Source organism: Lissotriton helveticus, chromosome 1_1 (genome assembly GCF_964261635.1).
Source record: "Lissotriton helveticus chromosome 1_1, aLisHel1.1, whole genome shotgun sequence".
NCBI lineage: Eukaryota > Metazoa > Chordata > Amphibia > Caudata > Salamandridae > Lissotriton > Lissotriton helveticus.
In genome coordinates this window covers 1,514,388,251-1,514,409,135 of record NC_136057.1, presented here as the reverse complement: position 1 = coordinate 1,514,409,135, position 20,885 = coordinate 1,514,388,251, and positions in this window count along the sequence as shown.

Below are 20,885 nucleotides of genomic sequence, written 5' to 3'. Positions count from 1 at the left end.
CACCCACCCCATACTGTTGGCCACTACTGGGAGTCATATTCACCCAGCCCTCATATGTCTAGCCAGTGCTGGGAGTAATATCCACCCACCCCTCATATGTCTGGCCAGTGCTGGGAGTCCTGTGCACCCACCCCCATACTGTTGGCCTCTGCTGGGAGTCTTGTGCACCCACCCCCATACTGTTGGCCAGTGCTGGGAGTCATATACACCCACCCCTCATATGTCTGGCCAATTGCTGGGAGTCCTGTGCACCCACCCCAATAATGTTGGCCAGTGCTGGGAATCATATCCACCCACCCCTCATATGTCTGGCCAGTGCTGGGAGTCCTGTGCACCCACCCCCATACTGTTGGTCTCTGCTGGGAGTCATATCCACCGACCCCTCATATATCTGGCCAGTGCTGGGAGTACTGTGCACCCACCCCCATACTGTTGGCCTATCCTGGGAGTCCTGTGTACCCACCCCCAAACTGTTGGCCTCTGCTGGGAGTCCTGTGCGCCCACCCACATACTGTTGGCCTGTTCTGGGAGTAATATCCACTCACCCCTCATATGTCTGGCCAGTGCTGGGAGTCCTGTGCACCCACCCCCATACTGTTGGCCTCTGCTGGGAGTAATTTCTACCCACCTCTCATATGTCTGGCCAGTGCTGGGAGTCCTGTGCACCCACCCCCATACTGTTGGCCTCTGATGGGAGTTCTGTGCACCCTCCCCCATACTGTAGGCCAGTACTGGGAGTGATATCCACCCACCCCTCATATGTCTGGCCAGTGCTGGGAGTCCTGTGCACCCACCCCCATACTGTTGGTCTCTGCTGGGAGTCATATCCACCTACCCCTCATATATCTGGCCAGTGCTGGGAGTCCTGTGCACCCACCCCCATACTGTTGGCCTATCCTGGGAGTCCTGTGTACCCACCCCCATACTGTTGGCCTCTGCTGGGAGTCCTGTGCACCCACCCCCATACTGTTGGCCAGTGCTGAGAGTCATATCCACCCACCCCTCATATGTCAGGCCAGTGCTGGGATTCCTGTGCACCTACCCCAATACTGTTGGCCTGTGCTGGGAGTCATATTCACCCACCCCTAATATGTCTGGCCAGTGCTGGGAGTCCTGTGCACCAACCCCCATACTGTTGACCCCTGCTGTGATTCCTGTGCACCCACCCCCATACTGTTGGCCACTACTGGGAGTGATATCCCCCCTCATATGTCTGGCCAGTGCTGGGAGTCCTGTGCACCCACCCCATACTGTTGGCCAGTGCTGGGAGTCATATTCACCCACCCCTCATATGTCTGGCCAGTACTGTGCACCCATCCCCATACTGTTGGCCTCTGCTGTGATTCCTGTGCTCCCACCCCCATACTGTTGGCCACTACTGGGAGTGATATCCCCCCTCATATGTCTGGCCAGTGCTGGGAGTCCTCTGCTCCCACCCCCATACTGTTGGCCAGTGCTGGGAGTCAAATCCACCCACCCCTCATATGTTTGGGCAGTGCTGGGAGTCCTGTGCACCCACCCCCATACTGTTGGCCTCTGCTGGGGGTCCTGTGCACCCACCCCATACTGTTGGCCAGTGCTGGGAGTCATATCCACCCAAAACTCATATGTTTGGGCAGTGCTGGGAGTCCTGTGCACCCACCCCCATACTGTGGGCCTCTGCTGTGATTCCTGTGCACCCACCCCCATACTGTTGGCCACTACTGGGAGTGATATCCCCCCTCATATGTCTGGCCAGTGCTGGGAGTCCTGTGCACCCACCCCCATACTGTTGGCCAGTGCTGGGAGTCAAATCCACCCACCCCTCATATGTTTGGGCAGTGCTGGGAGTCCTGTGCACCCACCCCCATACTGTTGGCCTCTGCTGTGACTCCTGTGCACCCACCCCCATACTGTAGGCCATTACTGGGAGTGATATCCCCCCTCATATGTCTGGCCAGTGCTGGGAGTCCTGTGCACCCACCCTCATACTGTTGGCCAGTGCTGGGAGTCATATTCACCCACCCCTCATATGTCTGGCTAGTGCTGGGAGTCCTGTGCACCCACCCCCATACTGTTGGCCTCTGATGTGATTCCTGTGCACCCACTCCCATACTATTGGCCACTACTGGGAGTGAAATCCCCCCTCATATGTCTGGCCAGTGCTGGGAGTCCTCTGCACCCACCCCCATACTGTTGGCCAGTGCTGGGAGTCAAATCCACCCACCCCTCATATGTTTGGGCAGTGCTGGGAGTCCTGTGCACCCACCCCCATACTGTTGGCCTCTGCTGGGAGTCCTGTGCAGCCACCCCATACTGTTGGCCAGTGCTGGGAGTCATATCCACCCACCACTCATATGTCTGGCCAGTGCTTGGAGTCCTGTGAACTCACCCCCATACTGTTGGCCAGTGCTGGGAGTCATATCAACCCACCCTCATATGTCTGGCCAGTGCTGGGAGTCCTGTGCACCCACCCCTATACTGTTGGCCTCTGCTGGGAGTCCTGTGCGCCCACCCGCATACTCTTGGCCAGTTCTGGGTGTCATAGCCACTCACCCCTCATATGTCTGGCCAGTGCTGGGCGTCCTGTGCACCCACCCCCATACTGCTGGCCTCTGCTGGGAGTCCTGTGCACCCACCCCCATACTGTAGGCCACTACCTGGAGTGATATCCACCCACCCCTCATATGTCTGGCCAGTGCTGGGAGTCCTGTGCACCCACCCCCATACTGTTGGCCACTGCTGGGAGTGATATCCACCCACCCCTCATATGTTTGGGCAGTGCTGGGAGTCCTGTGCACCCACCCCCATACTGTTGGCCTCTGCTGGGAGTCCTGTGCAGCCACCCCATACTGTTGGCCAGTGCTGGGAGTCATATCCACCCACCACTCATATGTCTGGCCAGTGCTTGGAGTCCTGTGAACTCACCCCCATACTGTTGGCCAGTGCTGGGAGTCATATCAACCCACCCTCATATGTCTGGCCAGTGCTGGGAGTCCTGTGCACCCACCCCTATACTGTTGGCCTCTGCTGGGAGTCCTGTGCGCCCACCCGCATACTCTTGGCCAGTTCTGGGTGTCATAGCCACTCACCCCTCATATGTCTGGCCAGTGCTGGGCGTCCTGTGCACCCACCCCCATACTGCTGGCCTCTGCTGGGAGTCCTGTGCACCCACCCCCATACTGTAGGCCACTACCTGGAGTGATATCCACCCACCCCTCATATGTCTGGCCAGTGCTGGGAGTCCTGTGCACCCACCCCCATACTGTTGGCCACTGCTGGGAGTGATATCCACCCACACCTCATATGTCTGGCCAGTGCTGGGAGTCCTGTGCACCCACCCCCATACTGTTGGCCTCTGCTGGGAGTCTTGTGCACCCACCCCCATACTGTTGGCCAGTGCTGGGAGTCATATACACCCACCCCTCATATGTCTGGCCAATTGCTGGGAGTCCTGTGCACCCACCCCAATAATGTTGGCCAGTGCTGGGAATCATATCCACCCACCCCTCATATGTCTGGCCAGTGCTGGGAGTCCTGTGCACCCACCCCCATACTGTTGGTCTCTGCTGGGAGTCATATCCACCGACCCCTCATATATCTGGCCAGTGCTGGGAGTACTGTGCACCCACCCCCATACTGTTGGCCTATCCTGGGAGTCCTGTGTACCCACCCCCAAACTGTTGGCCTCTGCTGGGAGTCCTGTGCGCCCACCCACATACTGTTGACCTGTTCTGGGAGTAATATCCACTCACCCCTCATATGTCTGGCCAGTGCTGGGAGTCCTGTGCACCCACCCCCATACTGTTGGCCTCTGCTGGGAGTAATTTCTACCCACCTCTCATATGTCTGGCCAGTGCTGGGAGTCCTGTGCACCCACCCCCATACTGTTGGCCTCTGATGGGAGTTCTGTGCACCCTCCCCCATACTGTAGGCCAGTACTGGGAGTGATATCCACCCACCCCTCATATGTCTGGCCAGTGCTGGGAGTCCTGTGCACCCACCCCCATACTGTTGGTCTCTGCTGGGAGTCATATCCACCTACCCCTCATATATCTGGCCAGTGCTGGGAGTCCTGTGCACCCACCCCCATACGGTTGGCCTATCCTGGGAGTCCTGTGTACCCACCCCCATACTGTTGGCCTCTGCTGGGAGTCCTGTGCACCCACCCCCATACTGTTGGCCAGTGCTGAGAGTCATATCCACCCACCCCTCATATGTCAGGCCAGTGCTGGGATTCCTGTGCACCTACCCCAATACTGTTGGCCTGTGCTGGGAGTCATATTCACCCACCCCTAATATGTCTGGCCAGTGCTGGGAGTCCTGTGCACCAACCCCCATACTGTTGACCCCTGCTGTGATTCCTGTGCACCCACCCCCATACTGTTGGCCACTACTGGGAGTGATATCCCCCCTCATATGTCTGGCCAGTGCTGGGAGTCCTGTGCACCCACCCCATACTGTTGGCCAGTGCTGGGAGTCATATTCACCCACCCCTCATATGTCTGGCCAGTACTGTGCACCCATCCCCATACTGTTGGCCTCTGCTGTGATTCCTGTGCTCCCACCCCCATACTGTTGGCCACTACTGGGAGTGATATCCCCCCTCATATGTCTGGCCAGTGCTGGGAGTCCTGTGCTCCCACCCCCATACTGTTGGCCAGTGCTGGGAGTCAAATCCACCCACCCCTCATATGTTTGGGCAGTGCTGGGAGTCCTGTGCACCCACCCCCATACTGTTGGCCTCTGCTGGGGGTCCTGTGCACCCACCCCATACTGTTGGCCAGTGCTGGGAGTCATATCCACCCAAAACTCATATGTTTGGGCAGTGCTGTGAGTCCTGTGCACCCACCCCCATACTGTGGGCCTCTGCTGTGATTTCTGTGCACCCACCCCCATACTGTTGGCCACTACTGGGAGTGATATCCCCCCTCATATGTCTGGCCAGTGCTGGGAGTCCTGTGCACCCACCCCCATACTGTTGGCCAGTGCTGGGAGTCAAATCCACCCACCCCTCATATGTTTGGGCAGTGCTGGGAGTCCTGTGCACCCACCCCCATACTGTTGGCCTCTGCTGTGACTCCTGTGCACCCACCCCCATACTGTAGGCCATTACTGGGAGTGATATCCCCCCTCATATGTCTGGCCAGTGCTGGGAGTCCTGTGCACCCACCCTCATACTGTTGGCCAGTGCTGGGAGTCATATTCACCCACCCCTCATATGTCTGGCTAGTGCTGGGAGTCCTGTGCACCCACCCCCATACTGTTGGCCTCTGATGTGATTCCTGTGCACCCACTCCCATACTATTGGCCACTACTGGGAGTGAAATCCCCCCTCATATGTCTGGCCAGTGCTGGGAGTCCTCTGCACCCACCCCCATACTGTTGGCCAGTGCTGGGAGTCAAATCCACCCACCCCTCATATGTTTGGGCAGTGCTGGGAGTCCTGTGCACCCACCCCCATACTGTTGGCCTCTGCTGGGAGTCCTGTGCACCCACCCCATACTGTTGGCCAGTGCTGGGAGTCATATCCACCCACCACTCATATGTCTGGCCAGTGCTTGGAGTCCTGTGAACTCACCCCCATACTGTTGGCCAGTGCTGGGAGTCATATCAACCCACCCTCATATGTCTGGCCAGTGCTGGGAGTCCTGTGCACCCACCCCTATACTGTTGGCCTCTGCTGGGAGTCCTGTGCGCCCACCCGCATACTCTTGGCCAGTTCTGGGTGTCATAGCCACTCACCCCTCATATGTCTGGCCAGTGCTGGGCGTCCTGTGCACCCACCCCCATACTGCTGGCCTCTGCTGGGAGTCCTGTGCACCCACCCCCATACTGTAGGCCACTACCTGGAGTGATATCCACCCACCCCTCATATGTCTGGCCAGTGCTGGGAGTCCTGTGCACCCACCCCCATACTGTTGGCCACTGCTGGGAGTGATATCCACCGACCCCTGATATGTCTGACCAGTGCTGGGAGTCCTGTGCACCCACCCCCATACTGTTGGTCTGTGCTGGGAGTCATATCCACCCACACCTCATATGTCTGGCCAGTGCTGGGAGTCCTGTGCACCCACCCCCATACTGTTGGCCAGGTCTGGGAGTCATATCCACCCACACCTCAAATGTCTGGCCAGTGCTGGGAGTCCTGTGCACCCACCCCCATACTGTTGGATTCTGCTGGGAGTCCTGTGCACCCACCCCCATATTGTTGGACTCTGCTGGGAGTCATATCCACCCACCCCTCATATATCTGGCCAGTGCTGGGAGTCCTGTGCACCCACCCCCATACTGTTGGCCTCTGCTGGGAGTCCTGTTCACCCAGCCCCATACTGTTGGCCTCTGCTGGGAGTCATATCCACCCACCTCTCATATGTCTGGCCAGTGCTGGGAGTCCTATGCACCCACCCCCATACTGCAGGCCAGTACTGGGAGTGATATCCACCCACCCCTCATATGTCTGGCCAGTGCTGGGAGTCCTGTGCACCCACCCCCATACTGTTGGCCACTGCTGGGAGTGATATCCACCCACCCCTCATATGTCTGGCCAGTGCTGGGAGTCCTGTGCAACCACTCCCATACTGTTGGCCTCTGCTGGGAGTCCTGTGCACCCACCCCCATACTGTTGGCCAGTGCTGGGAGTCATATCCACCCACCCCTCATATGTCTGGCCAGTGCTGGGAGTCCTGTGCAATCACCCCCATACTGCTGGCCTCTGCTGGGAGTCCTGTGCACCCACCCCCATACTGTTGGCCAGTGCTGGGAGTCATATCCACTCACCCCTCATATGTCTGGCCAGTGCTAGGAGTCCTTTGCACCCACCCCCATGCTGTTGGCCTCTGCTGGGAGTAATTTCCACCCACCACTCATATGTCTGGCCAGTGCTGGGAGTCCTGTGCACCCACCCCCATACTATTGGCCTCTGCTGGGAGTCCTGTGCACCCACCCCCATACTGTAGGCCACTACTGGGAGTGATATCCACCCACCCCTCATATGTCTGGCCAGCGCTGGGAGTCCTGTGCATCCACCCCCATACGGTTGACCACTGCTGGGAGTGATATCTACCCACCCCTCATATGTCTGGCCAGTGCTGGGAGTCCTGTGCACCCACCCCCATACTGTTGGCCAGTGCTGGGAGTCATATCCACCCACACCTCATATGTCTGGCCTCTGCTGGGAGTCCTGTGCACCCACCCCCATACTGTTGCCCACTACTGGGAGTCCTGTGCACTCACCCCCATATTGTTGGCCTCTGCTGGGAGTCATATCCATCCACCCCTCATATATCTGGCCAGTGCTGGGAGTCCTGTGCACCCACCCCCATACTGTTGGCCAGTGCTGGGAGTCATATCCACCCACACCTCATATGTCTGGCCAGTGCTGGGAGTCCTGTGCACTCACCCCCATACTGTTGGCCAGGTCTGGGAGTCATATCCACCCACACCTCATATGTCTGGCCAGTGCTGGGAGTCCTGTGCACCCACCCCCATACTGTTGGCCTCTGCTGGGAGTCCTGTGCACCCACCCCCATATTGTTGGCCTCTGCTGGGAGTCATATCCACCCACCCCTCATATATCTGGCTAGTGCTGGGATATTCCTGTGCACCCACCCCCATACTGTTGGCCTCTGCTGGGAGTCATGTGCACCTACCCCCATACTGTTTGCCACTACTGGGAGTGATATCCACCCACCCCTCATATGTCTGGCCAGTGCTGGGAGTCCTGTGCACCCACCTCATACTGTTGGCCAGTGCTGGGAGTCATATCCACCCACCCCTCATATGTCTGGCCAGTGCTTGGAGTCCTCTGCTCCCACCCCCATACTGTTGGCCTCTGCTGGGAGTCCTGTGCACCCACCCCCATATTGTTGGCCTCTGCTGGGAGTCATATCCATCCACCCCTCATATATCTGGCTAGTGCTGGGAGTCCTGTGCACCCACCCCCATACTGTTGGCCTCTGCTGGGAGTCATGTGCACCCACCCCCATACTATCTGCCACTACTGGGAGTGAATCCACCCACCCCTCATATGTCTGGCCAGTGCTGGGAGTCCTGTGCACCCACCTCATACTGTGTGCCAGTGCTGGGAGTCATATCCACCCACCCCTCATATGTTTGGGCAGTGCTGGGAGTCCTATGCACCCACCCCCATACTGTTGGCCTCTGCTGGGGGTCCTGTGCACCCACCCCATACTGTTGGCCAGTGCTGGGAGTCATATCCACCCACCACTCATATGTTTGGGCAGTGCTGGGAGTCCTGTGCACCCACCCCCATACTGTGGGCCTCTGCTGTGATTCCTGTGCACCCACCCCCATACTGTTGGCCACTACTGGGAGTGATATCCCCACTCATATGTCTGGCCAGTGCTGGGAGTCCTGTGCACCCACCCCCATACTGTTGGCCAGTGCTGGGAGTCAAATCCACCCACCCCTCATATGTTTGGGCAGTGCTGGGAGTCCTGTGCACCCACCCCCATACTGTTGGCCTCTGCTCTGACTCCTGTGCACCCACCCCCATACTGTAGGCCACTACTGGGAGTGATATCCCCCCTCATATGTCTGGCCAGTGCTGGGAGTCCTGTGCACCCACCCCCATACTGTTGGCCAGTGCTGGGAGTCATATTCACCCACCCCTCATATGTTTGGCTAGTGCTGGGAGTCCTGTGCACCCACCCCCATACTGTTGGCCTCTGCTGTGATTCCTGTGCACCCACCCCCATACTGTTGGCCACTACTGGGAGTGAAATCCCCCCTCATATGTCGGGCCAGTGCTGGGAGTCCTCTGCACTCACCCCAATACTGTTGGCCAGTGCTGGGAGTCAAATCCACCCACCCCTCATATGTTTGGGCAGTGCTGGGAGTCCTGTGCACCCACACCCATACGGTTGGCCTCTGCTGGGAGTCCTGTGCACCCACCCCATACTGTTGGCCAGTGCTGGGAGTCATATCCACCCACCACTCATATGCCTGGCCAGTGCTTGGAGTCCTGTGAACTCACCCCCATACTGTTGGCCAGTGCTGGGAGTCATATCCACCCAACCCTCATATTTCTGGCCAGTGCTGGGAGTCCTGTGCACCAACCCTCCTACTGTTGGCCTCTGCTGGGAGTCATATCAACCCACCCCTCATATGTCTGGCCAGTGCTGGGAGTCCTATGCACCCACCCCTATACTGTTGGCCTCTGCTGGGAGTCCTGTGCGCCCACCCGCATACTCTTGGCCAGTTCTGGGTGTCATATCCACTTACCCCTCATATGTCTGACCAGTGCTGGGCGTCCTGTGCACCCACCCCCATACTGCTGGCCTCTGCTGGAAGTCCTGTGCACCCACCCCCATACTGTAGGCCACTACCTGGAGTGATATCCACCCACCCCTCATATGTCTGGCCAGTGCTGGGAGTCCTGTGCACCCACCCCCATACTGTTGGCCACTGCTGGGAGTGATATCCACCGACCCCTCATATGTCTGGCCAGTGCTGGGAGTCCTGTGCACCCACCCCCATACTGTTGGTCTGTGCTGGGAGTCATATCCACCCACACCTCATATGTCTGGCCAGTGCTGGGAGTCCTGTGCACCCACCCCCATACTGTTGGCCAGGTCTGGGAGTCATATCCACCCACACCTCATATGTCTGGCCAGTGCTGGGAGTCCTGTGCACCCACCCCCATACTGTTGGACTCTGCTGGGAGTCCTGTGCACCCACCCCCATATTGTTGGACTCTGCTGGGAGTCATATCTACCCACCCCTCATATATCTGGCCAGTGCTGGGAGTCCTGTGCACCCACCCCCATACTGTTGGCCTCTGCTGGGAGTCCTGTTCACCCAGCCCCATACTGTTGGCCTCTGCTGGGAGTCATATCCACCCACCTCTCATATGTCTGGCCAGTGCTGGGAGTCCTATTCACCCACCCCCATACTGCAGGCCAGTACTGGGAGTGATATCCACCCACCCCTCATATGTCTGGCCAGTGCTGGGAGTCCTGTGCACCCACCCCCATACTGTTGGCCAGTGCTGGGAGTCATATCCACCCACACCTCATATGTCTGGCCAGTGCTGGGAGTCCTGTGCACCCACCCCCATACTGTTGGCCAGGTCTGGGAGTCATATCCACCCACCCCTCATATGTCTGGCCAGTGCTAGGAGTCCTGTGCATCCACCCCCATACTGTTGGCCTCTGCTGGGAGTCCTGTGCACCCACCCCCATATTGTTGGCCTCTGTTGGGAGTCATATCCATCCACCCCTCATATATCTGGCCAGTGCTGGGAGTCCTGTGCACCCACCCCCATACTGTTGGCCAGTGCTGGGAGTCATATCCACCCACACCTCATATGTCTGGCCAGTGCTGGGAGTCCTGTGCACTCACCCCCATACTGTTGGCCAGGTCTGGGAGTCATATCCACCCACACCTCATATGTCTGGCCAGTGCTGGGAGTCCTGTGCACCCACCCCCATACTGTTGGCCTCTGCTGGGAGTCCTGTGCACCCACCCCCATATTGTTGGCCTCTGCTGGGAGTCATATCCACCCACCCCTCATATATCTGGCTAGTGCTTGGAGTCCTGTGCACCCACCTCCATACTGTTGGCCTCTGCTGGGAGTCATGTGCACCCACCCCCATACTGTTTGCCACTACTGGGAGTGATATCCACCCACCCCTCATATGTCTGGCCAGTGCTGGGAGTCCTGTGCACCCACCTCATACTGTTGGCCAGTGCTGGGAGTCATATCCACCCACCCCTCATATGTCTGGCCAGTGCTTGGAGTCCTCTGCTCCCACCCCCATACTGTTGGCCTCTGCTGGGAGCCCTGTGCACCCACCCCCATATTGTTGGCCAGTGCTGGGAGTGCTCTGCACCCACCCCCATATGACTGGCCACTGCTGGTAGTGATGTACACCCCCCCCTTGGAGCTGGACACTGCTGGCCCAGACCTGCACACACCAATGTGGAGGTAATATGCTGGCCCAGATTGACGCGTACCATTCCGTTTGTGCGTTACGCAGGGGTTTCTGGACACGCCCCTCAGGTAACCAGACATTGATGGTGATGTATGGCATACAGATTATGGGGCGGGACTTTGGTAGGGGTGATGTTTCCTGCCCCTCCACCCCCTAGCCCCTGGTTGTTGTTCTCGTACCAGGTCCTAGGCCTGAGGTGACACGGACGATTGGATTGATGGTGTGTGTGCCTCATATCACTTTTTAAATGGTGCCATACGTGCGTGTGTGAAATGCACCATACCCCTACATTCCTGGCGTGTGTGTGCATCATATCACTATTGCAATGGTGCCATACGCGAGCGTGTGAAACGCACCATACCCCTACATTTCTGGCATGTGTGCATATCGTATCACTATTGTTATGGTTTCGTACGCGAGCGCATCGTACCTCTACATTCCTGGCGTGTGTGCGCATCGTATCACTATTGTAATGGTGGTGCAAAAAGTCACCCATACTTAAAAAATTGGAAGAAAAAGAAAGGAAAAAGAGAACATGTTTCGCGCTTCCGTTGCCCATAGGTCGTTAGCGCTTCGTCAGGACCATAAAGAATATGTAAAGTGCACGTGATTTAGTGAGTATAAAAATAGCCATCCACCGCGAAATAAATGGAAACAACAAAAGCTGCAAATACGGCAAGGATGGCTGCCAATGCCCCCCATAAAAATATATAACCCGGTTACTTGCGGGCGCCCATAATTCTGACCACGTAGGATTACTACACGCAGTGCTTGGCTTCATTCAGGAGTGGCCTCCACCTATTAGCTGTGACCATGATAAGGGTACACAGGTTCTACTCCACCCTGATTGAGATAAGAGGGTAATTTTTATACTCACTAAATCACGTGCACTTTACATATTCTTTATGGTCCTGACGAAGCGCTAACGACCTATGGGCGACGGAAGCGCGAAACATGTTGACCTTGACAATTTACACCTAGGCATAATAGGCCTCTTGGGTCAATAATTTTTAGCAGTATTGACTGCCAAGGGTATACTTTTAAACATATCGCTGCATGTTTACCCTTGTTTTAATTTCAATCTATCACACTGGCACGATTTTTCTTTACCCTCCTCTTGACTCATTACCCGCACACCCGCATGCATCATCCGGCATTCCTCTAAAAGATCTCCGATAAAGTGACCCTTCGGCGGACCCGTAGGGAATTGCAGCGCCGGCCCTACGAGGAGCAAACGCCCGATGATGAAGCATGACATTCTTCGGGGTGTGTGAGGGCAACAGAGGAAACACAATGTCTTTCCCTCTCATAATTTTGGGTCTTTTATACCTAGGAATCCCCCTTTCTCTTTTTCCTTTCTTTTTCTTCCAATTTTTTAAGTATGGGTGACTTTTTGCACCACGATGCATGGGTGACATTTTGCACCCTGGCATAGGAGCTTTGTCCTCCTTGTTGTTTAAATATAGATTTTCGGAGCACGGACACTGGACCTTTATAAGCTCCTTCGTCCCCCCTCTCTTTTTGATACAACTATTGTAATGGTGCCATACGCGAATGCAACGTACCCCTACATTACGGGTGTGTGTGCGCATCGTATCACTACTGTAATGGTGCCATATGCGAGCGCACCGCACCCCTACATTACGGGCGTGTGAGCGCATTGTATCACTATAGTGATGTTGCCATACGCGAGCGCGTGAAACGCACCATACCGCTACATTCATGGCATGTGTGTGCCTCGTATTACTATTACAGTGGTGCTATATGTGACCGTGTTAGACGCACCGTACAAGTACACTTCGGTTGTTGCGGTACGTTGTTCTCACCGTATGCGCCGTCGTCGGTTTCTGTGCACCAGGTCGTAGGCGTATAGGACTGGGATGACACAGACGATGGGGTTCATGGCATGTACGTCATGTACCGGGAATGCGGTTCGGGTTGGATTCTGCTTTTACGGACGTTTTGAGCTCCCGTAGAAAAAGGGTCGTACAGAGTGTCACAGAGACGAATCGTAATTGCTGGGCCGGAAACTGCTGCTTCTTTACGTACAAACGTTGCGTAATGCGTGTTCCGCATTCAATCCGCATTTTTTTTTTTGTACGGTGTTTAGTACGAAGATCTGCTTTGGAACCGAATCGTACTTCATCGTACGTACGAGGACGTTTACGGGTATGATTTGTACGGAAAATATGCTCCGTACGGCTATTTGTAAGGGATTTTACCGATTTGGAATCGGCCCCTAAATGTGCGTTCTATTCTTCCAACATTATTGGGATTTCAAAATTACCCTTGGTGTGTTGATTTCCTTGGAGGGGACCCAGACATTAGCCAAAAGAGAGCAAAATCTTGGTTTTTTTGGGAAAAATTAGAACAAAGTGCTGCAGATGAAAGCATCAGGTTTTTTCCCTGCAAGTTGTATCACCAAACGGTCTGTGGTGCTGAAATAACCATCTTCCCAGATTTCATGGACTGACAGACTTGTCATAAAATCAAAATAATTTTACACAGTTTTGGCATTTTACTGGGTCATAACGTATTTTACCATTGTTTGTGCTTATAACTTACTTCCAGTTAATGGTAAAAATGGGTAACAAAGAAATATTGGATACTGGGAAGCTATACATTCATGAAAAGTAAACACAATACTGAGTTTAGCAAGGGGTCATTTGTATGGATCCTTCAAGGTGTTCCTATAGAAACTAACAGTTAAATATAGGAGCATTTGAAAATGAGTTGAAAAAACAGCCATTTGGCGAACGTTTTCATCTGTAACTTCTTTTTAGTATGACACTTTTTTTAAGTAATATACAGTTGAATCTGCAGGATTCTTCTGGTTGTGGGGATATATAGTACTTGTAGGTTCACTAAGACCCCGAGGAACCCAGAGACAATAACTGAACAGCGTCTTGCAATTTTTATTATTGTATACCAGATATATAGCAATTTATTTGGGAAAATATAAATAGTGAAACATCGGTAAGAAAGATATCTATGTATTTCTGAAATGGGAAAATAATATAGAATTTAGAAACTGTAGCTATTTGCACATCTCCGAAATTGTGGGTACCCATACTAGCATGTGAATTACAGGCCATTTTTCAAAGCGACTTCCTTTTTACACATTGTCTTCCACTTGGAAGGCAGAAATGCATCACAAGTCAATAGGTAATAACAGTTACTCTACAATTCTGTGTTCCACTAAGTCTACCAATAAAAATGGTACCTCACTTGTGTGGGCAGGTCTAGTGCTTGTGACAGGAAACGGCCCAAAAAACAAGGTGGACATATCACATTTTTACAGTGAAAACTGACCCTTTTTTTGCAAAGTGCCTAGCTGTGGATTTTGAACCCTAGCTCTGCCGGCACCTAGGGAAAACTAGCAAACCTACATTTTTGAGAAATAGACACGCAGGGAAATACAGGATGGAGTAACTTGTCTGGCTCTGACTAGGTTCTGTTACCCAAAATCCCTTGCAAACCTTAAACTTTGTTAAAAAAAAAATTCCTCAAATTTCTGGGATAGAAAGTGCAGGAATCCATGTGGATCCACAACATTTCACCCATCCTGCAGTTCCCAATCTCTTCTGAGAAAAATGGTACCCCACTTGTGTTGGTAGGTCCAGTGCCCGTGACAGGAAATGGCCCAAAATGCAATGTGAACATACCACATTTTTACAGTGAAAACGTACCCTTTTTTTGCACATCGACTGGGTGTAGATTTTGTACCCTAGCTCTCCTGAAACTTAGGGAGACGTCACAATTACCTATCAAAACGACTTGGAATTGCAGGGAGGCACATGGATTTTTGGCCCCGGGCTCAGCGGCCATCTAGGGAAACCTACCAAATCCACACATTTCTGAAAACTAGACACCCTGGGGAGTCCCATGAAGTATAGATTGTGGCGCTCCCCCAAAGTTCCCCTAGCCAGAATAACCTCCAATTTTTCTGAAAAACTCAAATTTTTATAAAATGTTTGTGTGGGAAAGTTGTCACCGGACTGACACAAATTTCCTACCAGCCAGTGTTCCCCCAGGTCTCCAGATCAAAATGGTACCTCACTCGCCTTGGTAGGCATGATGGCAGCAACAGAATATGGACCAAATTGTACCATGAAGACTTCAAAATGACCTATCATAAAACTACCAGGTTTTGCAAGGTAGGGCACCTGTGTTTTTGGCCCGGGCTCGGCAGCCATCTAGTGAAACCTACCTACCAAACCTACATATTTATGAAAACTAGACACCCTGGGGAGTCCATTGAGTGTATAGCTTGTGTGAGGTTTACCTACCCAGAATCCCCTCCAAACCTCAAATGTTGCTGAAAAAATCAAATTTTTCTCAAATTTGCATGTGGTAAAGTTGTAGGATCACCGGACTGTCACAAATTTCCTACCAGCTAGCATTTCCCCAGGTCTCCCGATAAAAATGATGGGTAGGCATACTTCCACAACGGAAAAATGGAGCAAATTGTACTCTGGAGACTTCAAAATTACCTACAATAAAACAACCTGGTTTTGCAAGGGAGGGCACCTTGGTTTTGGCCCCGGGCTCTGCAACCATCTAGGGAAACCTACCAAACCCACACATTTGTGAAAATTCAACAGCCTGGGGATTCCAGTGAGGTATAACTTGTGTGGCTCTCTCAATGTTTCCCTACCCAGAATCCCCTGCAAACTTCAAATTTTGCTGAAAAGAATCACATTTTTCTCAAATGTTTGTGTGGGAAAGTTGTAGGATCACCGGGCTGACACAAATTTCCTACCACCCAGTGTTTACCCAAGTTTCTTGATAAAAATGATACCTCACTTGTGTGGGTAGGCATAATGGCCCCAACAGGAAATGGACAAAATTTTACCGTGTAGACTTCAAAATGGCCCATCGTGAAACAATCTGGTTTTGGAGGGAGGGGCACCTGATTTTTTGGGCTTGGACCCACCGCTATCTAGCGAAACCTATCAAACCCACACATTTTTAGAAACTAGGCACCCTGGGGAGTCCAGTGAATTATGGCTTGCGTGGATCTCCAAACACTTTCCTACCCAGAATCCAATATAATAAACCAATAAAAAAAATTACTATTCTAACTCCAAAACCAACTAAACTCAGAGAACGTGCTGGATAATAAACCAATAAAAACAATTACCATTACTAACTCAAAAACCAACTCACCTTAGGGAAAGTGCAGGATAATAAACCATAACAAATTACTATTCTAACTCCAAAACTAACAAAAAACAGGGAAAGTGCTCGGTAATAAACCAATACAAAACTTTACTTTTCCTAACTCCAAAACCAAATACACTAAGGGAAACGCTGGATAATAAACCATAAAAAATCACTATTCCATCTCCAAAATCACCGCAACTTAGGGAAAGTGCTGGATAATATACCATAATAAATTACTATTCTGATTCCAAAACTAACTAAACTCAGGAAAAGTGCGGGATAATAAACCAATAAAAACAATTACTATTCCAAGTCCAAAACCTATTAAACTCAAGGAAAGTGCTGGATAATAAACCAATAAAAAATGTCCATTCCTCAGTCCAAAATTAGCTAAACTCGGGGAAAGTGCTGGATAATGAATCATAAAAAAATTCTATTCCAATACCAACTAAACTCTGAGAAAGTGCTGGATAATACACCGTAAAAAATTACTATTCCACCTCCAAAACCAACTTAACTCATGGAAGGTGCTGGATAATAAATCATAAAATATTACTATTTTAACTCCAAAACCAACCAAAATCAGGAAAATGGCTTGATAATAAACCAATACAAATATTACTATTCCTAACTCCATAACCAACATAGGTCAGGGAAGTGCTGGATAATGAACCATAAAATAACTATTCCAACTCCAAAACCAACTAAACTCAGGAAAACTGCTGGATAATAAACCATAAACAATCACTATTCCATCTCCAAAACCAGCTAAACTCACGGAACGTGCTGTATAATAAACCATAAACAATTCTATTCTAACTCCGACACCAAATAAACTAAAGGAAAGTGCTGAATAATAAACCAATAAAAACAATAACTATTCCTAACTCCAAAACCAACTAAACTCAGGAAAAAGTGATGGATAATAAACCAATAAAAACCATTACCATTCCTAACTCAAAAATCAACTAAACACAGGGAAAAGGCTGGATAATAAAGCAGGAAAAATTACTATTCCAACTCCAAAACCATATAAACTCAGGGAAAGTGCTCGGTAAAAAACCAATAAAAAAATTACTATTCTAAACTACAAAACCAATGAAACTCAGTGAAACGCTGGATAATAAACAAGTAAAACATTACTATTCCTAAATCCAAAACCAACTAAACTCAGGGAAAGTGCTGGATAATAAACCATAAAAAATTCTATTCCAACTCCAAAACCAAATAAACTGAAGGAAAGTGCTGGAAAATAAACCAATAAAAACAAATACTTTTCCTAGCTCCAAAACCAACTAAACTCAGGGAAAATGCTGGAAAATAAACTATACAAAAATACTGTTCCAACGGCAAAACCAGCTAAACTCAGGGAAAGTGCTCGATGATGAACTAATAAAAACAATTATTATTCCTACCTCCAAAATCAACAATACTCAGGGAAAGTGCTGGATAAAAAACGAATAAAAAATGTCTATTCCAACGGCAAAACCATCTAAACTCAGGGAAAGTTCTAAATAATAAACCACAAAAAATTACTATTCCTAACTCCAAAACAAACTAAAATCAGGGAAAGTGCTGGGTAATAAACCATAAAAAATTCATATTCCTGAATCCAAAACTAACTAAACTCAGGGAAAGTGCTGGGTAATAAACAATAAACAAATTACTATTCCAACTTTAAAACCAACTAAACTCAGTCAAAGGGATGGATAATAAACCATGAAAAATGTCTATTCCAACTCCAAAACCAACTAAACTCAGGGAAAGTGATGCATAATAAACTAATAAAAACAATTACTATTGCTAACTCCAAGGAAACTAAACTAAACTCAAGGAAAGTGCTGGATAATACACCGTACAAATGACTATTCCACCTCCAAAACAAACTAAACTCAAGGAAAGTGCTGGATAACAAATCATAAAATATTAATATTTCAAATCCAAAACCAACCAACATCAGGAAAAGTGCTTGATAATAAACAATAAAATATTACTCTTCCTAATTCCAATATCAACTTAGGTCAGGGAAAGTGCTGGATAATAAAGCATAAAAGAGACCTGTTTAGGTTAAACGCATATAGATCCAAACCTAGGAGAATCATAGTTGATTTCCTCTTGTACTCTTTAAAAGAAAAAATCCTGGCTAAAGCCCGAAGAATAAATCATTAGACCTGGACCGAACAAAAATTTAAATACAATCAGACCTCTGAGTAGCAACATGGAATAAGCAATAGGAGTTGGGGAAAATAATGGAGCCCTTGATAAAGTTGGGGGCTTCGGTTCAATTGAAATTCCAAGATTTAATCAAGGTGATGTTAAACAAAAAAATACATTCTTTTCGATTTGTGGAGGAGGTTGACAAATTTATTGAGGAGCTCCAATTGGAGGTTTAATATCAAGATCCTGCTTAATTTGCTCCTCTCTGTATATATTTGTATGTATTTGATTACAATCCGTTAGCACGCCTTGGGGTTCTCCCATATGGCTTTCTTTCGCCATGGGAAGTTGGTTAGGGTTTAACAAGGGTGGAGGGGAGGTGTTGGGGGAGCAAAGGGCAAAGCCAGCCTTTTAATTTTTTAATTTTTTTTAGGGGTTGTCCAGAAATAGGGTATACGAGATAACATTTATAGCATGGTAAGTAAATGGGCTTCGGGTAAAGAGCAGGAGAGATAGGATAATGTTATATGTAAAAGAATGCCCAGCGCACATTATTATTCTGCTAGAGACACATTTTACAGAAGAAGAAAGTAGGGAGTTCTTTGAATCACAAAGCTGAGTTGCACATGCTGTTTATACAAATCAGACAACGGTTACCAAGGGGGAGTATTATTGGTTAAGCAAGGAACAAATATCTCAGTAGAAAGAAGTGTCTTTAATATTTCTGGAAGATGGCTTGTAGCAAAGTTAAATATTTCTGGTCAGAAGTACACTTCGGTAGGGTATTACGGGCTAAACCAGGATTACAGGTACTTTGGAGGAGCTGGCAAATGAGATTTTAGGTTTCCCAGATCAGATTATAATGGCGTGTGATTTAAATACTGTCTTAGACCATAAAATGGATAGATCCCAGCGGCGTATAATCCTAAAATGTCGGACAAAGTTTGGATGTTGATGGACCAGTGGGGTCTTTGTGACATATGGAGATGCATGGCAGGGCCGCAACTTGGTTTTACTTGCTACAACAGAAAGTATAAACATAAATCTCGTATTGATTACTTTTTGAGTGACAGGACACTAAAGGATGTGGTAGTTGCAGTCAAACACATTGGTGTACACCTGTCAGATCATTTGGAAAGGGGCGACCGCTAGGTCCCCCCGAACATATGGATGGGGGCCCGAACCTCCCGGGAAGCCATTTTGGGCGGGGTGGGCGTGGCCCGGCTGGTATGCCCAAAGCGGCGTAGCCGGAGCGCGCCTTCCCCCGCCCGAGAGGGGTGGTCCTAGACACCTTGAAGGAAGACCACGCCCAGTAGGCGTATCGGGGACGGGTACACGCCCTCCCGCAGAAGGATAAAGGAGCGGGAACCCTGAAGATCGTCCTCTTGTTCCTCGGATCGGAAGGCTGCACCCACTCGTTGCTCGTGAGCCCTCGACGGAACAAGCAGCAATTTTGAACGTGGTAATCTTGTTTTTTATCTTTCAGTTTCGACACTTGATTTCAGGACCTCGTGGATCGACCTAAGGCGGAGGACTCGAAACCATGCCTGGCAAACAAGCAGGAAAGGGTTCCGAGATGGAGAAGATGTTACGCCTGTTGTCGACCCGAATGGCGTGTATGGACCGAAAGCTCGGTCAAGTCCAATCGCTCGGTAGAGGTTTGGCGGAGGTAAAGAAACAATTGGCGGCAATGAACGACCCAGGTCAGCCAAAAAAGGTAATAGGCCCGGCCTTGCCGGGAGTGGTTCCCGGGTTAAGAGGGAAGCGGGTCAAAGAAAGGGCAGTCTCGGGGGGCGTCCCGGCACCGGAGGTGCCGCCCATCGTCCCCCTAGTACCGGTTGGTAACCCGGTTCAGGAACCAGTTTTAGGCCAGCCTATCCCAGTGGTGATCACCTCGACCGAGGATGATGAAATGCCCCCAGAATTGGCCGCGCAGTTGACCGCATGGCTGAAAACAAAGGTGGGGGGCACAGCGACCCCGGGAGATCCGGCCGAAGAGGCCAGAGTGTTAATGAAGCAGTTGCGGCAATCGAGAGATGTCGCAAGGGCGAGTGTTCCTCTTGTTCCCCCACAGGTGGCGCCAGGAGTACCAGCAGCTGGTCAAGAGAAGGCGACGGCAGCGATAGCCGATCCGGGTAAGCTCGCATTGCCAATGGTGGGGGAGGGCTCGATACCCTCAAGGCGGGAAAAAGTTGCACAGCACGTTCCCTTGGCCACGAAAGAGTTAATATGGGGAGACAAGTATGTCAACATGTTTTCATTGTTAACGGACCATCGTGAGATGGAGTATGCTAAAACGCAGAAAGATTTGTGGCACCCTAGTGTATGGCGCACCAAGATGGCCGAGTTCAGGGTGGAAGAGACAGTGACGAATTGGGTTAAGGCCTTCTCTGTATTTACCGCAGTTATGGGGGAACGTAAACCCGATGTTATGACGGAGTTGGTTTGCTATCAGAATCGCATTATGGATTTTTATTCAATGTACGAGGGGGAAGAATGGAAAGGCTATGACATGAAGTTCCGTAAAGCAAAAGAATTTGATTCTTCTCTGTCTTGGGATTGTTTGGACTCGGTGTCATGGCACAAGCAACTCCTGCCAGGGGCGACAGGTACGTCCTCGCCAGG